Source organism: Vanessa cardui, chromosome 28, assembly GCF_905220365.1.
Source record: "Vanessa cardui chromosome 28, ilVanCard2.1, whole genome shotgun sequence".
NCBI classification, from domain to species: Eukaryota; Metazoa; Arthropoda; class Insecta; order Lepidoptera; family Nymphalidae; genus Vanessa; species Vanessa cardui.
This window is the reverse complement of record NC_061150.1, coordinates 2,550,738-2,575,125: the sequence shown is the minus strand read 5'-3', so window position 1 is coordinate 2,575,125 and position 24,388 is coordinate 2,550,738. Positions and strand designations below refer to the sequence as shown.

The following is a 24,388-nucleotide window of genomic DNA, read 5'->3' as shown; positions in this document are numbered from 1 at the left end:
GTCTTTCTCCGGCTACTCGCATCCAGCTCCTGCCTGTCGCCTTGCGTATATCGTCACTCCACCGTGCCCGACGACGTCCTACACTACGTTTGCCGAGACGCGGTCTCCACTCTAGAACACGTTTTCACCAACGGTTATCAGTTCTACGATAATGAATATTACATTAATATTTGAATCGTTTTTTTGCTTCAGCTTTTCCGCAGATTAAATATACTTATTACAACAACAACAGCCTGTAAATTCCCACTGCTGGGCTAAAGGCATCCTCTCCCTTTAAGGAGAAGGTTTGGAACATCTTCCACCACGCTGTTCCAATGCGGGTTAGTGGAATACACATGTGGCAGAATTTCTACGAAATTTGTCACATGCAGGTTTCCTCACGATGTTTTCCTTTACCGCTGAGCACGAAAAGAATTATAAAGACAAATTAAGCACATGAATCAGCGGTGCTTGCCTGGGTTTGAACCCGCAATCATCGGTTAAGATGCACGCGTTGTAACCACTGGGCCATCTCGACAATTATTATTACAAAATTATATTTAATTCCATATTCAAATGATTGTCAAATAATATTTATCGAATTGATTACATAACATTCTATTCTATTTGTGTTCCACACTCTGTGACCTCTGGCCTCGCACACCTCTCTCGTGGAGAGGCGTGACACGGACACGCGGTCAAGTGCACAGATAATAAAATAATCGTCGCTTTCGCGTGCTAATTAATTTTGACATTTGTTTTTTTTTCGTCAATGAAACCAACGAGTATTGTGATTGCCATATGTGAAAATGCATTTTAAGATGAAATAGTAAATTTAAATATATAAATTTTGGTAAAATATGGGTCATTTACGACATCACTTCAAACCTAAAAATATCATTGTTCCTCTACTATATTGTCCATGCATTATACAAATAAACCTTCCTCTCGAATCACTCTTATCTATGAAAAGGAACCGCATCAAAATCCGTTGCGTAATTTCAAAGATCTAAGCATACATAGGGACATACAGCGGTAAGCGACTTTGTATTATACTATGCAATGATAATTGATTCGAAATATACTTGATGGTATGCAAGTGCACTATAGGTACCACCCAGTCAACAGATATTCTACCATTAAATAGTAATTCTCAGTATTATTGTGTTCCGGTTTGAAGGACATATCAGTGTTACCACTAGGGGATATATTACTTAAGGAATATGTTGTATTTCTTACAGTTCAGTACATGGGTGGTGACCACTTACCATCAGCTGGATTACATACATTTTTTTGTGTGTTTTTTTCATTCGTATGTAATAGTGCCCATGTTCTCTCTTTGGGTTCAATCTTGTTCTAAAAGTCTCATCAAATATAGTTCAGATGTTTAGTCGTTAAAATGTAACATACAGACAAACAGAGTTAATTTCGCATTTATAATATTATAATAGATTACACATATAGTATGTTTTATAATGAAATCAGCGAAAACTAAATCGTCGCTTTTTTATCATGTATGTTAATATATCAAGAGTATTATGTAACAATCGCTATCAATACATTAAAACATCAACATATATATTATTAGACAAACAACACTTTCATATATATGAACATATAATATAAGTAAAAAAAGTAAAATACAAAATATAATTATTTTAAATGTCTTCTTTAAAAAATACTTTGAATAATAAGTTTATTACATGTATAGCCTGTAAATTTCCCATTGCTGGGCTAAGGGTTCTCATTTGGATGCGAAGATTAGAAGGATATTCCACCATATTGGTAGATTCACATATATAGTTGAAATTAGACACATGCAGGTTTCCTCACAATGCTTTCCTTCCGAGCTCGAGATGAATTATTAACACAAATTAAGCACATGAATATTCAGTGGAACTTTGAACCCGCACTATTGGTTAAGAAGTACGCGTTCTAACCACTAAGCCTTCTCGGTTCAATGTACATCCTTTTTGTTAAAACTAATTGTATTATAACAGTGCATGATAATTATGAATTGTTAATTAGAATTATTTTCATGTGATATAGTACTAACTATATCACATGGAAAATGAGCAATATGGGTGAGTGAGCCAGTGTAACTACAGGCACAAGTGACATAACATCTTAGTTCCCAAGGTTGGTGGCGCATTGACAATGTAAGGAATAGTTAATATTTCTTACAGCTTCATTGTCTATGGGTGATGGTGACCACTCGGTAGAATATACTTTCCGAACCGGTGGTAGCTTCACTTAATTGTAAAATTACGATTCAAAAGTGCTTGTAAAAGCCTACTTGAATATAGTTTATTTTGATTTTGATTCTATATTAACATAAGAACTAATAACATTAAATGCTTAAATATGAATTAAAAATGGCTACTGTATAAATCTTGACCGCGTGGAATGGCGGCAAGAATGCTAGCAGCATTTCCCCGTTGAATCGCAATTCCGATCCTCTGGGCAAACGAAACATCCAAAGTAAATTAATAAAAACAATAACATAATTTATAAAACCAGTATAATATAAATTAATTAATATATATTAACGATATATTCTTAATAATTTTTAATGAGACTAGTGATGAATCCCATCTCCACATGGGTGCAATTTAAAAAAATATTAGATATAAATATACTTAGTGCACAATCTCTTAGGAATAATATGTTTTTTTAATCTTTATTGAATCATTAATTTTTTTTATGGAATAGGTTTGCGGGCGCACATATGGGGCACCATCAGCCATAGACAATGACGCTGTAAGAAATATTAACTATTCCTTACATCGTCACTGCGCCACCAACCTTGCGAACTAAGATGCTATGTCCCTTGTGCCTGTACTTACACTGGCTAACTCACCCTTCAAATCGAAATACAAAAATACTGAGTACTGTTGTTTTGCGGTAGAATAACTGATGAGTGGGTAGTACCTACCCAGAAGGGCTTGCACAAAGCCCTACCAAGTAGGGGTTTATTTCTGGGGATTCCCTTAAATACAAACAAATTATTATTACCTTATATTGTTACTAGTTTTCATGTGTTAGTTATCATGAGTCAAGTAGCCTACGTCCTTTCTTGGAGCTCAAGTTTACTTCACACCAAATTTCATCAATATCGGTACAGCGGTTTGATCGTGAAAGACAGACAGACAGATTTACTTTCACGTATATAATATTAATATAGTACGTATATATGTTTGTCGTAATGATAATTTCACTCATTACGGTACGTGATAAGTTATCAATTTTGTAATAACATACAGATTAGATTTCGCACGTCTAAATAATGTCGTCGTCACAAATTAAACAATTTGTTAATAGGTAGGCAGACTGACAACTTGCCTTGGTGGTTAGAAATTAAACATCACTAATGTTATTAACGAATGAGAGTCGAGATTTCCCGGAGAGTCGAGATGGCCCAGTGGTTAGAACGCGTGCATCTTAACCGATGATTGCGGGTTCAAACCCAAGCAAGCACCGCTGATTCATGTGCTTAATTTGTCTTTATAATTCATCTCGTGCTCAGCGGTGAAGGAAAACATCGTGAGGAAACCTGCATGTGAAAAATTTCATAGAAATTCTGCCACATGTGTATTCCACCAACCCGCATTGGAACAGCGTGGTGGAATATGTTTCAAACCTTCTCCTCAAAGGGAGAGGAGGCCTTTAGCCCGGCAATGGGAATTTAAAGGCTTTTGTTGTTTTTGTTATTAACAGGGATGTGTCTGTCTGTGTTTTTACTATCACTATTAATACTAGAACACAATAATACTAAATATTTTTTTATAATAAACTACCAAATCGCCCCATCGCACTGATACTAAATATACTACACAATTTGTTTATTTACGACATCACATTACAAACTAAAATTATCAGTATTTCTTTACTATATTGTCCATGTATTATATACACAAACCTTCCTCTCGAATCACTCTATCTATTGAAAAACTATCTATCAAAAATAAAATCGCATCAAAATCTGTTGCGTAATTTTAAAGGTCTAAGCATACATAGTGACTGATAGCGGCTTTGTTTTATACTATGTAATGATGCCTTTTCAAGTAATTCCATGTTTTATGAATGTTATATGATGGTCTAATAGGATCTTAGGGTATACATCTCAATGTTACGAGTACAAGCATTAGGTCCAATAAATATTACTGGATCTGTCATTAAATCTGAGAGGCTCGAAATCTGGAAATTAACGGGGTGTTCCTATGCCTCGGAAAGCACGCAAAGCTAGCCCGAAGCCTGAACTGAACAGGTCCAATTAAAAAAAAACTTAATGTATTTTTTTATGGGTCGATTTAAATAATTATATTTAAATACATAATAAATGTTTTATTATTTTTATTATCTAATATATTTACGTCAAAGGTCAGACGATTGTTAGCAAAATGTTTTTTTTACGAACAAAATCGGGATAGGGTTCTAGTAAATTTAATATACCTTATATCGTATACAAGATGAACCTGCAGCTTTAACTCAACTTTACCCCCTCGAGGGGTGAAATATGAAAGAAGATATCTTATATCCTCATCCGAGACTCAAATAATCCTTATATCAAACTTCATCAAAATCGGTTCAGCGGTTTAAAATTAAAGAGGTCATAGTCACTTTCCTATTTATAATATTATTACAGATACATTGATAATAGAAAATAACATCTATTGATAATGGCATGTGATCATATCTTTAGTTAGATAATAATTTTATAGTTAAAAATAAAATAAAAAAAAACGTATAATGAGACTGTATGGTGTAATACATGGATCAAGAAAATCGTTCTTCGACTTTAAATAAAGAATTAAAAAAAAAAAAAGTTGTCAATGTCGTTTTCAAGAGATTCGGAATTGCATTACAACGGGAAATAGTTACGAGTATTTTTGTCATCATTCCAAGTTATGACTTGTACAGTCTGTGGTTATTTATAATCTGTTAAAGATAATCTGTCGTAAGAACATATGATGGATTGAGTTTATTATTGATATTGAATATAGAATAATGTTAAATTAACTGTGACGTCATCATTATTTAAAAAACGAATGCAATTTAAAAAGAATATTTTTTTTAAGTTTGCCTGGAAGAGATCGCTATTTAGCGATAAGGCCGCCTCTTATGCATGTTTCTCAATCGTGTTTAAATTATTTATTTATTGGTGTACAATAAAGGGTATTTTGATTTGTATTGATTTAGTTAGACTTAGGTAGACTGACGTACAAATAGGTCATCTAATGGTAAATTGTCAAAACTGCCCATTGACAAGAGCTCTGTAGGACATACTAATCATCTCTTACATTTTGCCAAATTAAAACATATTTATATGTTAAATGCAGCAGCTTACTTTTTAAGTGTCAAAAATCAACGGTTCGAAATGAAATACATATCTTTCGAAGAACTGGTGAAGTGACCACATGTCGGAAGACTACAATTAAATATTTTACGTAATTATATATGATTTGGATTGATAACATCTATAGATCGGCGATAAGTTACAAAATTAAATAGAACCAAAAAAAAAAACGATTGATTATTTACCTATTTATTTAATTAAAAAAAAAAAAAAAAACAGTAAAACCTCATTCGAACTTTATTTTAAAATTACAAATTCACACTAATTAAATGTGTAAGAGATATAACATTGAACGTTTAAACGGGTTTTTAATTGTTAATAATAAACTTTCCTGCATATATATATATATAGTAAACATAAAATTGTATGAATAAAAGCGTTTAGACCAATTAAAAAAAAGTTTTCCTTCCTTAAACTGTTTGACATTTTAGCGAGTAAAAAAAGTTAATACGTCGTGTAGTAAATGTTTTGAGCGTTTTGTCGTTGATTTTTAAGATTGTATTTTCAAATAATTAATTAATCAACATGGTTTAAAGTTTATTTTAAAAGTCTGTTTCGTCATTATTTATAATTTTAATCCATATTTTTATATGATTTAAATATATAGAAATATCTTGACTATTTTACATTATTGTAATCAAATTACAATCGTCTTCAAATTATTTTAGAAATCATTTTTTAATTATATTTAAGAAGTGCATTATAATTAATTTAAATGTGCATTTGGATAAACACACAAGATAATTAATACTAATTACTCATAATTAATTTAATAGTAAAATGTTTAAATTGTTGTTATATTATTTACATAAAATGTAATAATTAGCGAGGTAATTTTAAAAGCTATTAAAATTATACCAAAAAAGGTATTAATTCGAATACAAGTGGACATATTTAAGTACCTGCCCTTTAAAGCAACATTGAAAAAAAATTTACAACTCACCTTACAAGAATTCAGCTTTCAAAGATCACTTATGCAACTTGCATTTTACACGAAATAAATCACCTTTAATCATTTCCGATTTAAATATATTAATAAAATACACTTCACTATAAACAATATTATTGTTTAAACAATTTAAACGTTGATACACATGAGAAGTTTCATTCGTAAAAGTTTTAAACACAATTTCGTAATTTTGGCGCGACGTTTCGGCGCGAAAATTCACACACCCTACCTCGACGGGCGCTCGGCCGATACTAACCTAACTTACCTAACCTGAATGGCTGATGCCAGCGTGGTCAACGTTTCGTATGATCGAGATTAAAAAAAAACAGTGTAACTTTCGCCCGCGTCTTTTCTTACCTGTTTAAAGCGAGGTTTACACCGCACAAGACATATTACACATAGGAACCAATAAGACAATAATATACAATTTATTTTTCTAGTATTATAAGTATATACCAATCAAATATTTGTTTTTTTTTTTTAATTAATTTAATTTAAATTCTAGAATGTTCCAATTACAACTGTGTTGCAAATAGTAATATAATATGCTCAACACTTTTTTTTTATTATCTGTACACGGCTCAAAGAATGCGATTAAAAAAAGTGGTTCAATCTTTCATATGATAATTCGTAGCAATGTTTGCGGAGAGAAATTATGATAGCAATTAATTAAACAACATAGAAGTAATTATTGTGAAAGGAAAATGTTGTAATAATTATTAATTAGCATTTATATACGATAAGCAACGGCATTTTTGTGGCTGAATGTATTTTTTGTTATCACATGAATTTAAAAAAAAGTTTGCCACGTGATAATTTACGTCTAGCCACTCATTAATCATACCATATTTAAAAAAAAAACGGATAGTTGTGTTTTTTTTTTGTTATTTATCTGTTCAACTTGATTTATAATCTATTTAGATAAAAATGTACAATAAAATAAACTGTTATAAGTACAATTATTTAAAGATATATATTGTGTTAAATTAATTAGAAACAAATACGATTAGATCTTGTTCAACTTACAACAGAAAAAAAACGTAATGATATACTATTTAATATATTTACTTGAAATGTTTGTACTATTTTTTTTAAATAATTATTTTTATAGATGTTATTAACGGATCACCTGATATTTAATTATATAATCTATATTAATAAATCTCGAGTTCTTTACTAATACATACATTCTAATACAGGAATATACAGCGCGTGTAAAGAGGTTTTATTATTATCGGAATTTGACAGATCTGATAGTGCTGATTTTTAATTCAATAGAGCGGCAACAACCGGGAATTTTATTTACTTATATTATGATGTATTACCACAGATGTTATAACCATACATGTGTGTCTTAGACGCGGAAATGTATGACATCTGTTGAAAAACACTTGCATCCATATTTATCAGTATTATATGCGAAACTTAGTTTATTTATATTTTTGTTATTCATAGATTATAAAATCAACAAACTTTCATAAATTTAAATCAATTTATAAAGAATTATATAATACTAGCTGAAATTACAATTTATCCTGCGCGAAATTTATAAAATACAAAATCAAAATATACTTTACTCAAGTGGGCTTTTACAAGCACTTTTGAATCGTCATTTAACAATTAAGTGAAGCTACCACCGGTTCGGAAAGTACATTCTACCGAGAAGAACCGACAAGAAACTCAGAAGTTACTCTTTTTCAACATTTCAACCCCTTAGTTTTTTATGTTATAGGGGGCATACGAGCAGGAGGCTCACCTGATGGAAAGTGACTACCACCGCCCATGGACATCTACAACGCCTAGGGCAGGTGCCTTGCCGGTCTTTGAGGGCAGAGTACGCTCTTTTCTTGAAGGTTCCTAGGTCAGTATCGGTTCGGTAAAACCGATGAAAGCTGGTTCCACAGAGAGGTAGTGCGAGGTAGAAAATGTCTTAAAAAGCGCTGTAGTTGTTAGATTTTCGGACATCAAGAACTACAACTACTTAGGATGGAGTTTCATAAATTCCTGTCTACACCCCATGAGGAACCTGCCTGCCGTATTTCAAGTTTATATGTGTTATAGTTTCTGAGATTTCCTCATGTATTAGTAAGTGGTATTTCGCTCATGAAGTAAAATAACAGCCAGTAAACTTCCCACTGCTGGGCTCAGACCTTCTCTCCCATTAAGGATACAGTTTGGAACATATTCCACCACGCTGTTCCAATAGGTTAGTGGAATGCACATATGGCAGAATTTCTATGAACTTAGACACGTGCATTTCCTCACGATGTTTTCCCTCACCGCCGAGCACGAGATGAATTATAAACACAAATTAAGCACATATATATAGTGGTGCTTGCCTGGTTTGAACGCGAAATCATCGGTTTAGATGCACGCGTTCTAACCACTGGGCCATCTCAGCTCATATATATAGCCGGTAATTACTTTGTATTGACTGTTCCGGTTCAAAGGGTGAGTCTAACTAATAATGGAGGTGTTAAGATACATTATCAGAGTTGACCTTGGATGATGGACGAGATCTGAAGTGAACGCCATCCACTTTCTTCTTATATATCCTTATATTGTATGAAATTGACAAAGGTTCTATTATAATTATTTAACTAGCGACCCGCCCCGACTTCGCTAGGTTGCAATGACATGACGTCACAGTGGAAACTTCTAAAATTATCAGTGTTTCTTTACGAATTTGTCCATTCATTATATACAACCTCCTTCTTTTTGAATCACTCCATCTATTTAAAAAAAATCGTTCAAAATCCATTGCGTAGTTTCAAAGAATTAAGCATACATAGGGACGGAGAAAGCGACTTTGTTTTATACTATGTAATGATAATGATAAAAAATTTTTCAAATAACTAAAGGTTTTATTTTGTAATGTCTATAATTTAAATACAAATAAGATATGTAAATAATGATGTAAATTTAATGTTAACTCTGTATGTATTGCCATTAAATGGAAAAATACTAAACCGAATTTGACGAAACTTGGGTATGAATCAAGATAACATAGGCTTTTTAATACCTAAAAACTGTCTATAAACTCCTCAAACTCAGCTGTATCGTGCACTACTAAGAGTTTATAATTAATATATCTTTACTAATAACACAACACTATTACTCTTAACAGCTTATATACACTTTAATTTTAATTCTGAAATAATTGTTTCGTCGACATTTAAAACGTCATTTTTTCACAAATCCACAGCGAATATCACAGACTAATCAAGCAAGAAAAAACGTTATATGTTCCCTCGGCTTTCCCTGTCTTTCTTTCTATTGTTAACGGTTTTATATATAACTAACTGTGTATGTGTGTCCACGACTTCATGCGCGTTTGAATTTAACAAAAAAAAAAAAGAATATTGAAGCCTAAGTTACTCCTTATTATATCAGTTATCTGCCAGTGAAAGTCCCATCAAAATCGGCCCAGCCATTTCAGAGATTAGCCGCAATAAAATGACACAAAAATTGTAAAAAATGTTATATTAGTATATGTACACATACAAACACATTTATTATAATGTAGTTATTTTAATTATATTAACAACTAACCACGCAGCTCCAAATGTAGAATCACGTGTTCATAGCGAAAGCATCTTGGCTCCAACAGGGTATCCCTCAACGACAACAGCCTGTAATTTTCCCACTGCTGGGCCAAGGCCGCCGTTCCCTTTGAGGAGAAGGTTCGAAACATATTCCACCACGCTGTTCCAATGCGGGTAGCATTTTATTGAAATTATACGCACGATATTTCCTCACGATGTTTTCCCACCACCGAACACGAAATAAATTATAGACACGTGAAAATTCAGCGGTGCTTGCCTGGGCTTGAACCCGCAATCATCGGTTAAGATGAACGCGTTCTAACCACTGGGCCATCTCATATGCTTTATTATAACATCAAATAAAACAATTTTATTTCTAAATTCTCAAATGCTAGTAATTTCTTTCAATATGTCTTTTAATTAATAAATAATTAATAGCGAAAGCAAATCGATTCCAACAGGGTATCCCATATCACCCCTTTTATATCTCGTTAGTCATGAAGTGGGGCTCACTGATGTCTAGGATGCCTTGTGCCACAGCAGAATACCTATACCTACTTAAAAACCAGCGGCAACTCCATTTTATCTAAAACTCTTGCGGTCTTTAATTTTTTTTTATTTTGTTGGAAAACCGCATTACGACATTTCCCCTCATGAATTGGAGGGTGGGGGGCATGGGAGACTCATCAGTGTCCAGAACGAAGCCTAGTACACCAAAGTGCCCACTGAAAAACCAGCGGTATCATCTCCTTCTTTTCGGCAGGCGCCATAGGATCTCTTTTACATGTTACCGTAGCGAGACCTCTTGCAGTCCGGTCGAGTCAACACAAGTGTTGTATTTTTTTATTTTTATGGCATGAAGGACGAGCATATTTGCCACCTGATGGTAAGTGGTCACCAACACCCATTGACAATGACGATGTAAGAAATATTAACTATTATATAACCTTACATCGTCACTGCGCCACCAACTTTGGGAACTAAGATGCTATGTCCCTTGTGCCTGTAGCTACACTGGCTCACTCACCCTTCAAACCGGACAGAACAATACTGAGTACTGTTGTTTGGCGGTAGAATAACTGATGAGTGGGTGGTACCTACCCAGACGGACTTGTACAAAGCCCTACCACCAAGTAAATATGCTAAAGGATACCGACATAGTTAAGACCCAGTTTCAATAGTTCTGGCGTGATCGCGTAACAAACAAACGAAGATACAATACGACACGACTTAAATGTAGCATCGGCAAAATTCGTAAAACCGATCACATCCGAATTAAGAACGCTATACCAAATTACCAATATTTATTTCTTATGTGAATATGATCTTTACACAAACGTAATAACTTGTAATATCATATGACCTTATATATTCGTCAATTTGACGCGTCGATTTACGTGCACTCGCTGTCTCGGGTTGAACTGACGCGGGAATCTATAGCGACGAGTAGCGTCGAATGGCGCGATAGGGAGCTGTTTCTATTGGTCGTGTCAATCGTCAGCAATCGGTTTTATTGAATTTGCCGAAACTACGCCTAATTTGTGTCGTACTATTCTTTCTCGTAAATAAGTAGTATTAAGACAAGCTGTATCTCGCAGTTTCACCCGCGCTAAACGCATGTGTGGGAGTGATGTTGATAGCTCCCCATGAATTGGGCTATCGAAAATAATTGGTTCAAACAAACAAACTCTTCAGATTTATTGTATTAGTATAGATGTGGGACTAGGGTTGCCAGATTTAATATTTAAAAAAATATTTTAAATTTACGCGATATTCCCGACAGCATATCTTGGGTTGGGTTGTCTGGAAGAGATGGCTAATTAGCCATAAGTTAATTCGTTGTACAACAATTTTAATCTACATTTTTTATTTTCTATTTTACGTTTTTGTATGTTATTAATTTCTTTTTTGTTTGTGGTGTGCAATAAAGTATAATTCATTCATTCATTCATATCAGGAGGGATATTTCTTTTATCGACAAGTATTATAATTTGTAAAGCTTATATTCTATATCGCGCGTGTATATGTGATCTTGTGCATCATCTTATATTAAGGCTAAGATGGCGATGGCGGTTTTAGAAATGGTTGATTTATCACGGTACCAAAGTTTACGAGAACACTTACCAGTGGACAGCCCATTTGCTTATTATTCTTAATAAAACCCACTGGAATCATTAGAAATACAAAATAACAAACTGACAAAAAAAATCCCCTGAATTTCTTACACCGGTTCTGCTCAGAAATAATTATATCTATAAATTAATTGTTTTTATTTTTGTAATTATGACGACCTCCCTAGTCAAGTGCTTTGTACACCGGTTTTCATGGGTACGCCACTACGACGTCCCGGGTTCGATTGCCGGCTTAGTCGATGTGGTCAGTCATTAGTTTTCTATGTTGTCTTGGGTCTGGGTGTTTGTGGTATCGTTACTTCTGATTTCCATAACACAAGTGCTTCAGCTACTCACATTGGGATTAGAGTAATGTATGTGATGTTGTCTCATATTTATTATTTATTTATTTATGGTATATTTCCGAAACATTAGCGTTTAATTTGACAATCAAGAAGCATCCTATATCTTAAAAATAAATTAGATTTGACTTAGAAATAGTTGGCAACCCTATACATCATGTGTTCTAAGTGGAATTAATAAACATTAATAATCCAGGGCAACGATTTAAGTGAAATATCTCAAAGTAATCTCATGTCAGTGAGAATAATGGAAATTCGAAATGTTTTGCCGATTGATGTAGCGCTACAGACCTATTCTTTAGCTCACTGGCACTTATAAGCTAACGGTGTATTCGTAAATAGGGTTTACCCGCAGCTTTACTTTCGTTTCTTACATAAAAAGTCATATTCTTTGTGTTGTTCAAGTTTCATCAAAATCAGTTTAGTAATTTTGACTTTGAAAGGGCAACAGACTGCCAGTTGCTTCTGTATTAGTTACTTCGCACGGGTGCAATAATTTGACATCACTGTGGAAAAATCTAAAATTAACAGTGTTTCTTTACTAAATTGTCCATGTATTATACACAAAAACCTAATTCTCGAATCACTCTATCTATTAAAAAAACCGCATCAAAATCCGTTGCGTAGTTATAAAGATTCAAGCATATATAAGGATATAGGGACAGAGAAAGCGACTTTGTTCTATACTATGTAGTGATAGATTATTTAGTGATTGCCCAGTGTTGTGTTGAATCTGAGTTCAAATCGAGTGTAACTGCATTTCACGTGCTTAATTTGTACTTATAATCAATCTCGGGGTGAAGCAGAACGTCGTAAGGTAGCCTGCATGTAACGAACACAAGATAGCTATTATCACAATACATAAGAACTAAGAGAAAACGCGCCATCTTTATTGTCTTTGTTTCTGACAGCTACGTTTGACGTTTGAACGACATAATTCTTTGTTAGTGTGCGTGCTTTGTTAGTTTTGACATTTAAATACAACAACAACAGCCTGTAAATTTCCCACTGCTGGGCTAAGCCTACTCTCCCTTTGAAAAGGTTTTGAAACATATTTCACAACACTGTTCCATGCGGTTTGGTGGAATACACATGTGGCAGGATTTCGTTGAATTTAGACACATGTAAATTCCGAGCACGAGATGAATTATAAACACAAATTAAGCACATGAGTATTCAGTGGTGCTTTGAACCCGCAATCATCGGTTAAAATGCACACGTTCTAACCACTGGGCCATATCGGTTCACAGTAATTATTCCCAAGTTCTTTAAAAACGATACCCTTACACATTAATTGTTAATAATAAATCTTTAATGAATAAACAAGAACTAACAATGCAGTCAGGCAAGAGATCTCCCGATCTCTTTCAAATCGAATCAATGGCGTTCCACTTGACTGCTTCCGCCATTTTGTTTTCCTTTTTAACTCGCCGCCGTCTTCGAAATGCCCGTCTATGAATTAGGGATCTGTTTCTGGAAATATTCATTTATTTAATAACGTAAGAATTAATAACATTAAATGCTTAAATACATACAATTAAGAACTAAAAGTAGTTATTGTATTTATCTTGACCGCGTGGAATGGTGGCAAGGATGCTAGCAGTATTATATAATTTAATTATAATATTTAGAAAAAAAAAGTCGCATTATGATTATACTAGCGACCCCGTTTTCCACGGGTGCAATGCTGATACTAAATATACCACACAATTGTTTTATTTACGACATCATATTAGAAACTTCTAAAATTATCAGTATTTTCTTATTATATTGAACATTGAAAATATACAAAAATCTTCCTCCCGAATCAGTCTATCTATTAAAAAAAAACCACATTAAAATCCGTTCCATAATTTTAAAGATCTAATCATACAAAGGGACAGACAGCGGTAAGCGACTTTGTTTTATACTATGTGAAGATACATACTTACATTGCAAATAATAGGATATATTTAACTCAAAAATAAGTGAATTGATAATTATTTCACGTCGTACCCATCTACCCGCTTGTACTATATATACAGGGTTATTTGTAACTCGACGTATATCCGTTATGAGGTGATAGGAGTGACTATTTTCAATAATTTTAACCCCCATATGCATAATCCAAAAGTCATCCATTTTTGAGTTATCACGTTTTTTAGCTTTTTTCAAAATTTGTCAAAAATGCAACTTCAAAAATTTATTTAAAAAAAAGTATCAATTAAAATCTATTTTTTACTTTTGTTTTATAAAAACGATTAAACACTGGATATTTGTCAATATTTAAACAATAAATATCGGTCCAAATTTAAAAATGCCAGACGGAAAATGAATTTTTTTTCAACAATTTTTAGATTGTTTTTCCTCAAAAATGCCTTAAAAACTAAAAAAAAACGCTATGAAACTTGGCCTGCAGATTATTTTAAAAACATAACCGTTTTCTTAGCTTTTTAAAAATTTATAAAAAGAAGGAAATTATTTAAAATCAATCGAAATATTAAATCAATATATATTATATCAATTATAGATATGATAAATTTATTATATTTTTCTACGGAACCAAACATCTTTAAAATAACACTTGCTAGTTATTTTTTCATCCGTCCCCGTAGAAAGAGGCACACGTTATTATACAATTGACACCTTTCTTGGGCCCTTTGTGTGGAGTGGCGAAATGACTGGCGGGAACGATTAGTGGTCTGTACAGCGTGTTCACAAACATACAGACAGTTAAAACATTTTTATTTTTATTTATTTATTTTTATGGTATAGGTTGGCGGACGAGCATTTGGGCCACCTTATGGTAAATGGTCACCATCGCCCATAGACAATGACGCTGTAAGAAATATTAACTATTCCTTACATCGTTAATGTGCCACCAACCTTGGGAACTAAGATGTTATGTCCCTTGTGCCTGTAGTTACTGCTCACTCACCCTTCAAACCGGAACACAACAATACTGAGTACTGTTATTTGGCGGTAGAATAACTGATGAGTGGGTGGTACCTACCCAGACGGGCTTGCACAAAGCCATTAGTCTGATTTGTTTAACATGCTATGAGATATAATTTAATCATTACACAGTATAAAACAAAGTCGTTTACCGCTGTCTATCCCTATGTAAGCTTAGATCTTTGAAATTACGTAACGGATTTTGATGCGGTTTTTCTTAATAGATAGACTAATTCGAAAGTTGTCAAGTCGTTCGATGATAACTTTACACCGTGTCTTATATTTTTAAATTAGAAATTTTAATTGAAAATGTTAAATTAGTGTATAAGAAAAAAAATATATCATCTCACTAATAAATAATCATAGTTTTTATAAGTGCAATCAAAAACTATGTTTTACTGATGTCGAAAAAGTAGAACATTTTTTACTTCTTCGGTATATCTATTATCTATATTTATAGCAGAAACTGAAATATTTATATAGACAAATACTAAAAATTATAACCAAAAAATATACATGCATCTACCGCAACATGCTTATATGTAATACATTTGGAATTTGCAAAAGAAACCCCTGTATACGTATACAGGGCCGCCCAGGTAGTCTACCTATTCGTTTACCGCTGCAGTCCTGCGCACTGCCCTAACCAAATAATATAAGTATTGTCACTGCACTCTGTCCCCATTAGCTATTGACAATTTTTTTTGTTAAAGGGATCAGTGACTAACGGACAAACACACATCTAAAATACATCTGGTGAAAGTGAAACAAGAGACAAATTTAAGTTTAAAAAAAAAAACAAATGACAATATAACGCGCCATATTTATAAAACGCCCTTGACTGCTAATAAAATGGGGGTAATTGCGACCCTTTTCACACCTTTAAGGATCTGATTTCGAGATGAAAGCTAGCCTATGTGCTTCCCCTCAATCTCCACAGCAAAGTTTATCCAAATCGGTTCAGCGGTTCAAGTCTGAAGATGTAACAGAGTTACTTTCACATCGATACATATACACATAATAAAATTGGAGTGTCTGTTTGTAATACTAAAATAGCCCATTTTTACTCAATGCATATGTATGTTTACACGGTATAAATACCGAAATAATATTATTTACAATTTTTGTCTGTTTGTTCCGACTAATCTCTGAAACGGATGTAATAATCTTTTCTTTTTTTTTTGTTAAATTCAAACTCGTTCAAGGTCGCGGGCACATATAGTTTATAATATTAGTTAAATCAAATTCAATGTATTTCATTCAAGTGAACTTCACAATGAAGCGTTTTCGAATCGTCAATAATTAAATACTACCACCGTTTCGGAAAACAGCCTCCAGCGAGAAGAAACGGCAAGAAACTCGCATAGTTGCTCCTTTCATATAAACAGATTTATAACGCTGTGCTTTACAGTAATTAGTGTCCTATGATGAAACCCGAGCCTAAATGCAGGCGTCTTTTTGTAAAAAAAGTAGGTATTTTTTAAGTGATTAATATGATTTATTTAGTCTTAATAAGTATATTAAGTGATCGTCTCAATTTAATTAAATGCTAGATTTATGTTTGTATGTTTTTATTATGTATTAAATAAAAATAAATATTATTAATTAAACAAAAAAAAAATAACTCGCGGAGTTGTTTTCGCCGGGTTTTCTCAGGTCAGGGTATTTTATTTTCCGAACCGGTGGTAGTGTTTCAATTGACCATCAATAAGAAAGTGTAATACTATATTGAATAAAGCAATTTGAGTTTGAGTTGAGTTTGAGTTGAGTTTGAGTATTATATAATTGCAGTTTAAAAACGTTTAATTTATTATTTTCAATAGTTAGTAGTAGAACTTTTACCTTGATGATTTTGAAATGTAATTTATTTTTTGTATTTGATATTAAATCTACTGTTGGTTGTCCTAATGAAAATAAAATTAAATTATATTAAACATTCGGTTCGATTTTTTCTATAAATAAAAACATTAATGACGAAAACAAAGTTATTTTTGCTGTTTATTTATTGGCTGTATAATAGTTGAGGATACTCTTGAAAAGAAACGTTAATAAAAGTTCCTGTACGATGTCCTACGAGGATTTATGCAGCAATTTTGATCTGAAACAAAAAAATCAAAAACATTATTAATCTGTAGGAAAGTTTTTATCTCACTATGGACAGAGCATATGGGCCATTTGATGGTAATTGGTCACCATCAGTCATAGACAATGACACTGTAAGAAATATTAACTATTCCTTACGTCGTCAATGCGCCACCAACCTTTCCACTCAACTAAGATGATATGTCCCTTGTGCCTGTAGTTACTGCTCACTCACCCTTCAAACCGGAACGCAACAATACTGAGTACTGTTGTTTGGCAGTAGAATAACTGATAAGTGGGTGGTACCTACCCAGACGGGCTAGCACAAAGCCCTACCACCATGTAAAATTATTATTATTACAATATGTTAGCCGTTTGAACGAAAAGATATGAATGGAAACTGATCGAATCCCGGATTAAATGGGTAGCTGATGTAATCACACACATAACTAACTAACAAAGTATAACAATAAATAAGCTACCATGTGTGATGCTTGCTTGACGGTGAAGACATTGTGAGGCAACCTGCACGTAAGCAGAGCCACTCGAAATCCAGCAAGGACATTTGAAGGCCGTTGCTAGGCAACGAAAATATCAGCGGAATCTTACAGTAACTCGTCTAAGTAATTCTCTCTAAACATTCGACGACCATGTCACAGTGAATAAGTCAATTTGTCCGTCTGTTGATATTGTGAACAGACAGACAAATTGACAATCAATATTAATTTAAAGTCGTTTTAGTTTGCACGATGACGGCTAAGCTCGCTACACACGCGGCGTTTTATATCCAACTAACGCGAAGTCGGAAAAGCATTTTAAAAAAGAGTAAGGCGAGTTTCTACTTGGTTCTTCTCGGTGTGGGTCTACAAAGAAGATGCAAAAGCACTTTGGAAACGAGTAACTGCTGACTTTCTCGCTCGTTTTCAGTAGAATCAACTTTCCGAACCGGTGGTAGCTTCACTTAATTGTTAAATGACGATTCAAAAGTGCTTGACCTTTTTGAATAAAGTATACTTTGATTTTGAAATTTATCAGCGATATTACCCCGTTGTCAGAAACTGTTCTCATGATTACGAGCTGAGATGGTACAATATTTGGTTAGAACGCGTGAGTCTTAACCGATGATTACGGGTTCAAATCCAGGCAAGTGTGGTACTTGCGGGTATCTATGAAGATTTTCCCTGCGTTAAAAAAAAGGTAACCTTACTTAGGAAACTCGTAATAAAGTAAAGTAAAGTAAAGTAACAACCTGTAAATTGCCCACTGCTGGGATAATTACTTTATTACGAGTTTCCTAAGTAAGGTTACCTTTTTTTTAACGCATTCCACTTAGCTGTTCCAATGCGGCTTGGTCGAATACACATGTGGTAGAATTTCGATGAAATTAGATACATGCAGGTTTTCTCGCGATGTTTTCCTTCACTGTCGACCACGAGATGAATTATAAACACAAATTAAGCATCTGTATGTGAACCGGCAGTCATCGGTTAAGATGCACGTGTTCTATCCACTGACTCACTTCGAAAAACTACAATTTGTCAGTAAAATGATTTCGTTGAATGTTTTTAACAAAATAGGAATGCTCACTGTTGCGTTACACTATATTTACAACAATATTATTTATATTCACCGTAACATTTTGATAAAATCAGTGATAATCATTGTATGTGAACTAGTAGTAAGGAAAGTCAATAGATCCTTCTTGGAGCAAGGTATCCGTTTCTATAATAAAATTCCGCAGACATTTTTAACTTTGCCGTTTCGTGAAATTAAATCTTTTGTAAAAAATACATTGGTAAAAAAAGCATATTATTCGATACAAGATGAATACATGTTAACTTCCAAGCAGGATATATTAATTTAAATAATTTTATTAACTAACATGACTTTGTATTTTTTAAATGTTGAAAAAGAGTAACTACTGAGTTGCTTGCCGGTTCTTCTCGGTAGAATCTACTTTCCGAACCGGTGGTATCTTCACTTAATTGTAAAATGACGATTTATAAGTGCTTGTAAAAGCCCACTTGAATAAAGTTTATTTTGATTTTGATTATTTTGAAGTTCGCGTGTATTATAACGCTATGTCTGTAATGAGCCTTAAATTATTTGAAAACAATTGCTTTATTTTTGTATCTTAAAAGGATGTTTAGAGATCGAAGTTGTGTGGGTCCGTTTGTGATATCATAACTTGTGAATCACTTACCTTGGATGACTGCAGTCAGTACAGTCACCCAGTGTTACCATATGCGGCTTTTACGTCACATGTCGTAGTTCAAAGAGGTCTTAAGATGGTCAAAAGTTTATAAAATTTCTTAGATTTAGATTCATTTATTAACACTATTTTCACATTTATCAACCGACTTCAAAAAGGAGGAGGTTATCAATTCGTCTGTATTTTTTTTTTTACCCACTAATCCACACAATACATCCCATATTCAAACCCAAATTGACGACCTCCGTGGTCGAGTAATGTGTACACCGGTTTTTACGGATACGTCACTCCGAGGTCCGGGTTCGATTCCCGGTCGATTCCATATAGATTATCAATATTAGTTTTCTATGTTGATGGGTCTGGGTGTTTGTGGTATCGTTACTTTCTATCTATTTTCCATAACGCAAGTGCTTTTAGCTACTTACATTGGGATCAGAGTAATGTATGTGATGTTGTCTCATATTTATTAATTAATATTAATTATCCCGCATGGGAATCAAAGAATACTAAACCCACACTTTAAAAAAAATCTGGCCCATAGCTACATTAAATACATAAAATTATTTTGAAAATAATTAGCATTATAACACATTGCCGCCATGTATGATTTTTAGACATTCTCTTCCTTACCTGCCAATATCAGATATTCGGTCAGTATTAATCGCGAAAAATAAAATATTACATTACAACATATTCTAAAAATAGCCAATCGACGTATTATTAATTAAATTATTCTAATAAATTATAGTTATACAATGAGTCGAGATGGCCCAGTGGTTAGAACGCGTGCATCTTAACCGATGATTGCGGGTTCAAACCCAGGCAAGCACCGGTGATTCATGTGCTTAATTTGTCTTTATAATTCATCTCGTGCTCAGCGGTGAAGGAAAACATCGTGAGGAAACCTGCATGTGACAAATTTCATAGAAATTCTGCCACATGTGTATTCCACCGACCCGCATTGGAACAGCGTGGTGGATTATGTTCCAAAACCTTCTCCTCAAAGGGAGAGGAGGCCTTTAGCCCAGCAGTGGGAATTTACAGGCTGTTGTTGTTGTATACAATGTGTAAAGAAATAACTCTAAAAGAGGTTTTATTTAATTATTATTTTTTTGGGATCTAGGGCTTTGTGACATCTCATCTGTATAGGTACCATCTTGTTATCATATATTCGTTAAGCAGCAATGTACCGACCAAGAACCAAGATGATCTAGTGTATCTTTAAGCGTTGAAAAAAAGTGTAACTACTGAGTTTACCGGTTCTTCCCAGTAGAAGATTCCGAACCGGTGGTAGCTTCACTTAATTGTTAAATGACGATTCAAAACTGCTTATAAAAGTCTACTTGAATAAAGTATATTTTGATTTTGATTTCTTTTTTATGGTATAAGTTGGACGAGCATATGGGCCACCTGATGGTAAGTGGTCACCATCACCCATACACAATGACGTTATAAGAAATAGTAGCTATTCCTTACATCGTCAATGTGCTACCAACCTTGGGAACTAAGGTGTTTTGTCCCTTGTGCTGGACACTGGCTCACTAACCCTTCAAACCGCAACACAACAATACTGAGTACTGTTATTTGGCGGTAGAATAACTGACGAGTGGGTGGTACCTACCCAGACGGGCTTGCACAAAGCCCTACCACCAAGTAATTAACGTGAATTGTTCTTTAACTCCGAGGACATAGATGATGTAGGCTTCTTATTTAACTTTAAGCCTGAGTATATCCGCGGGTGATAGCTAGTACTTATATAAATAAAAAGCAACATTTGAAAATGTTAATTAAATAAGACACAATCAGTTGTTGTTTATAAAACGAATTATTTGTTACATCTTATCTCTTAAACAACGAATCCTTCATGCTTTTATGGATCCGACTTTGACCTGCGAACGTTTAAGCCAAGTGTGTGTATGTATGTGTGTTATCAGATACGAAACCGCGAATTCGTCTGTACAGTCATAGATAACGTCATCACTACATAGTATAGAACAAAGTCGCTTTCTCTGTCCATATGTCCATTTTTATGCTTAAGGTAACAGCCTGTAAACCCGAAAAGGCCTCCTCTTCCATTGAGGAGAGAATTTGGAACATATTCCACTACGCTGTTCCAATGCGGGTTGGTGGAATGCAAATGTGGCAGAATTTCAATGAAATTAGACACATGCAGGTTTCCTCACGATGTTTTCCTTCACCGCCAAGCACGAGATGAATTATAAACACAAATTAAGCACATATATATAGTGGTGCTTGTCTGGGTTTGAACCCGAAATCATCGGTTAAGATGCACGCGTTCCAACCACTGTAACCACTTTATATGTTATTCAAAACATACCAATAAATAACAATGATCAAAATATTTTTTAACGTTCTCTTAGGCAAAGTTAAATGAACAATTTTAGACTACTTAAAAGTCGATTTAAATTTATATAATGTAGTTACAATTATTGTAATATTTAAAATACAGCCAAATTAATAATCCCTTTTTGAAGCTGGTTAAAAACGGTTTGCACATATAAATATTATTTATTATAGATATGGTGACGAGCTCCGTGGTCGTGTAGTGTGTATACCGGATTTCATGGGTAAGCCACTCTGAGGTACCGGGTTCGTCCGGCCTAATCGAGATAGGAAAAGTTCATTAGTTTTCTATGTTGTTTCGGGTCTGGGTGTTTGTGGTATCGTAACTTCTGATTTTTCATAACACAAGTGCTTCAGCTACTTACATTGGGATCAGAGTAATGTATGTTATGTTGTCCAATGTTATTTATTTATTATTATTATTTGTTTAGAATTCATGTTACCACCGGTTCGGAATGTAGATTCTATGCACGAAATCCGGCTATTATTCAGATGGGGTTGATCAATCCGGAGTCTAATGTTTCTTAAAGTGAACTGGTCAGTGGTTGTGGTAGTGCCATTAAAGTATTATTATATTATAAAAAAATAATAATACTTTAATGGCAGAGAAATAACTGAGATATATTCATTGGTTTGGAATCAGCCATTCAGCAATGATGATGTGAGGCTGGTATGGCTTTACATTATTTATTTAGAATTCTAGAATAAATAAAGTATAAATCTTATCTTGTTTTTCATTGGATTATATATAACTCAGTTACATTTTCAATGACTGCCTCATTGCTCGATGTGTAACTAGTCAGCACTGTGACCCGGCACTGTGACATCGCAAGATACGGCGTGACCCTGGGGTCAAGGATGCGTGAGGTTAAGGCCTCACGTGCCTTAATTCAGACAACCCTGAAGGTCATCACAGATCTGAGAACCCACACATCATCCAGAGAGGGACTGGGTAACTATTTGAAGGTTTTAGCTGTAAGGTCAAATGGTTTAGGCTTTTCTGGTAATACTGAATAACATCCCCATGGCAAGGGTTTTGGAACTGGTGTTTATACATATTTGCCTCAGAGAGCACGTAAATGAAACAGCGTCATAACGCCATTTGTACGCAAATCCACAGTGAATATCACAGGTTAATCAAGCTCTCGACCAATGAGATCGCGTCAGCTCGCTGTCAGATGTTGTTTGTTTGACTTTTCTCTTACGGTCGGAATAGAGTATACGATTGAAAAGAGCATTCATGTAAACAATTTGTTTATTTCCTAGTAAGAATTAGAACTAAATACGCTGCAGTGACAATTTTGACGGGACTTTCACTGGCTGATAGCTTATATAATAAGGAATATCTTAGGCCACAATAATTTTTTTTTGTTGTTAAATTCGAACGCTTAAACTTGTCTTCCATATAAAGCGTGGCAAAGTTTTGTCCTTGAAATTACCTAAAGAAGTTTTGCTTCCGAAACAAACGTTCTGCTAAACCAGTTGCTCTGATGTATTGTAATACAATTCAACGTGGGCTAAAGCACGCTGGGATGTGGATTGAGGCTGTAACGGTATGGCGTGGGTGTGGAATACACTCAGACCGGAACTATTCTATAACGAGACCTCGAGGACCAATGGGCACGATCGTGAAGTGTCAGAAAATTTGAACTTATAATTATAGTCAACGAGCTCATCCCCTGCCGGATCCAAGACCATCAGTAATATAGTATAGTATGACACATAGATGTCGCGTCGGCTAAATTCGTAAAACCGATTACATCCGAATGAAGTACGCTTATTTTATGTAAGTACGATCTTTACACAAACGTGATAACTTGTAATATTATATGACCTAATAAGAGCGGCAAAAAGAGCGTACTCCTTTCTCAAAGGCCGGCAACACACTTGCAAGCCCTTTAGTGTTGCAGATGTCCATGGGCGGTGGTAGTCACTTTCCATCAGGTGAGCCCACTGCTCGTTTGCCATCTATCTATATATAAAAAAAATTGACGCGTCGATTTAAATGCACTCGCTTTCTCAGGTTGAACTGACGAGAGAATCTATAGCGACGAATAGCGTCGAATGGCGCATTAGGGAGCTGTTTCTATTGGTCGTGTGAATCGGCAGTAATCGGTTCTATTGAATTTGCCGATGCTACATGGAAGTTGTGTCCTACTATAACAGCCTACAAAATTCCCATAGCTAATCTAAGGCCTCTTTTTCTCAAAGAGCTTAGGCATATTCCACTACGCTCCAATGCAGGTTGGTGGATAAAACCATCGGTGACCCACTCAAACATACGTAAAAAAACATCGGAATTTATCTAATAACTTAGAAGTTTGTAAGTAATATATATATCATATAATACTAATATTAAAAATGTGAAATTAACTCTGTCTGCCTGTCGCTCTTTCAGTACCAAAGCAATGAAACGAAATTGACGAAATTTGCTTTGAAGCATAAGATTTCGATACGGTTTTTTTTACACATTTTTAGAAAGTAGACACATGCA

The 24,388-nt window shown here is 34.2% G+C and overlaps 1 protein-coding gene across 3 annotated transcripts in view; it reads right to left on the bottom strand.

The window, feature by feature from the left end:
* The window catches only part of LOC124541611, an 87,773-nt gene extending 81,227 nt beyond the window's left edge, over positions 1-6,546 (bottom strand). For 2 of the 3 annotated variants that reach the window (XM_047119531.1, XM_047119533.1), the window contains exon 1: positions 6,279-6,546. The gene's annotated coding sequence lies outside the window, so the exon portion shown is untranslated. The remainder of the gene's footprint in view (positions 1-6,278) is intronic. The other variant, XM_047119532.1, reaches the window with a different exon arrangement.
* Between the last annotated feature and the right edge of the window lie 17,842 nt (positions 6,547-24,388).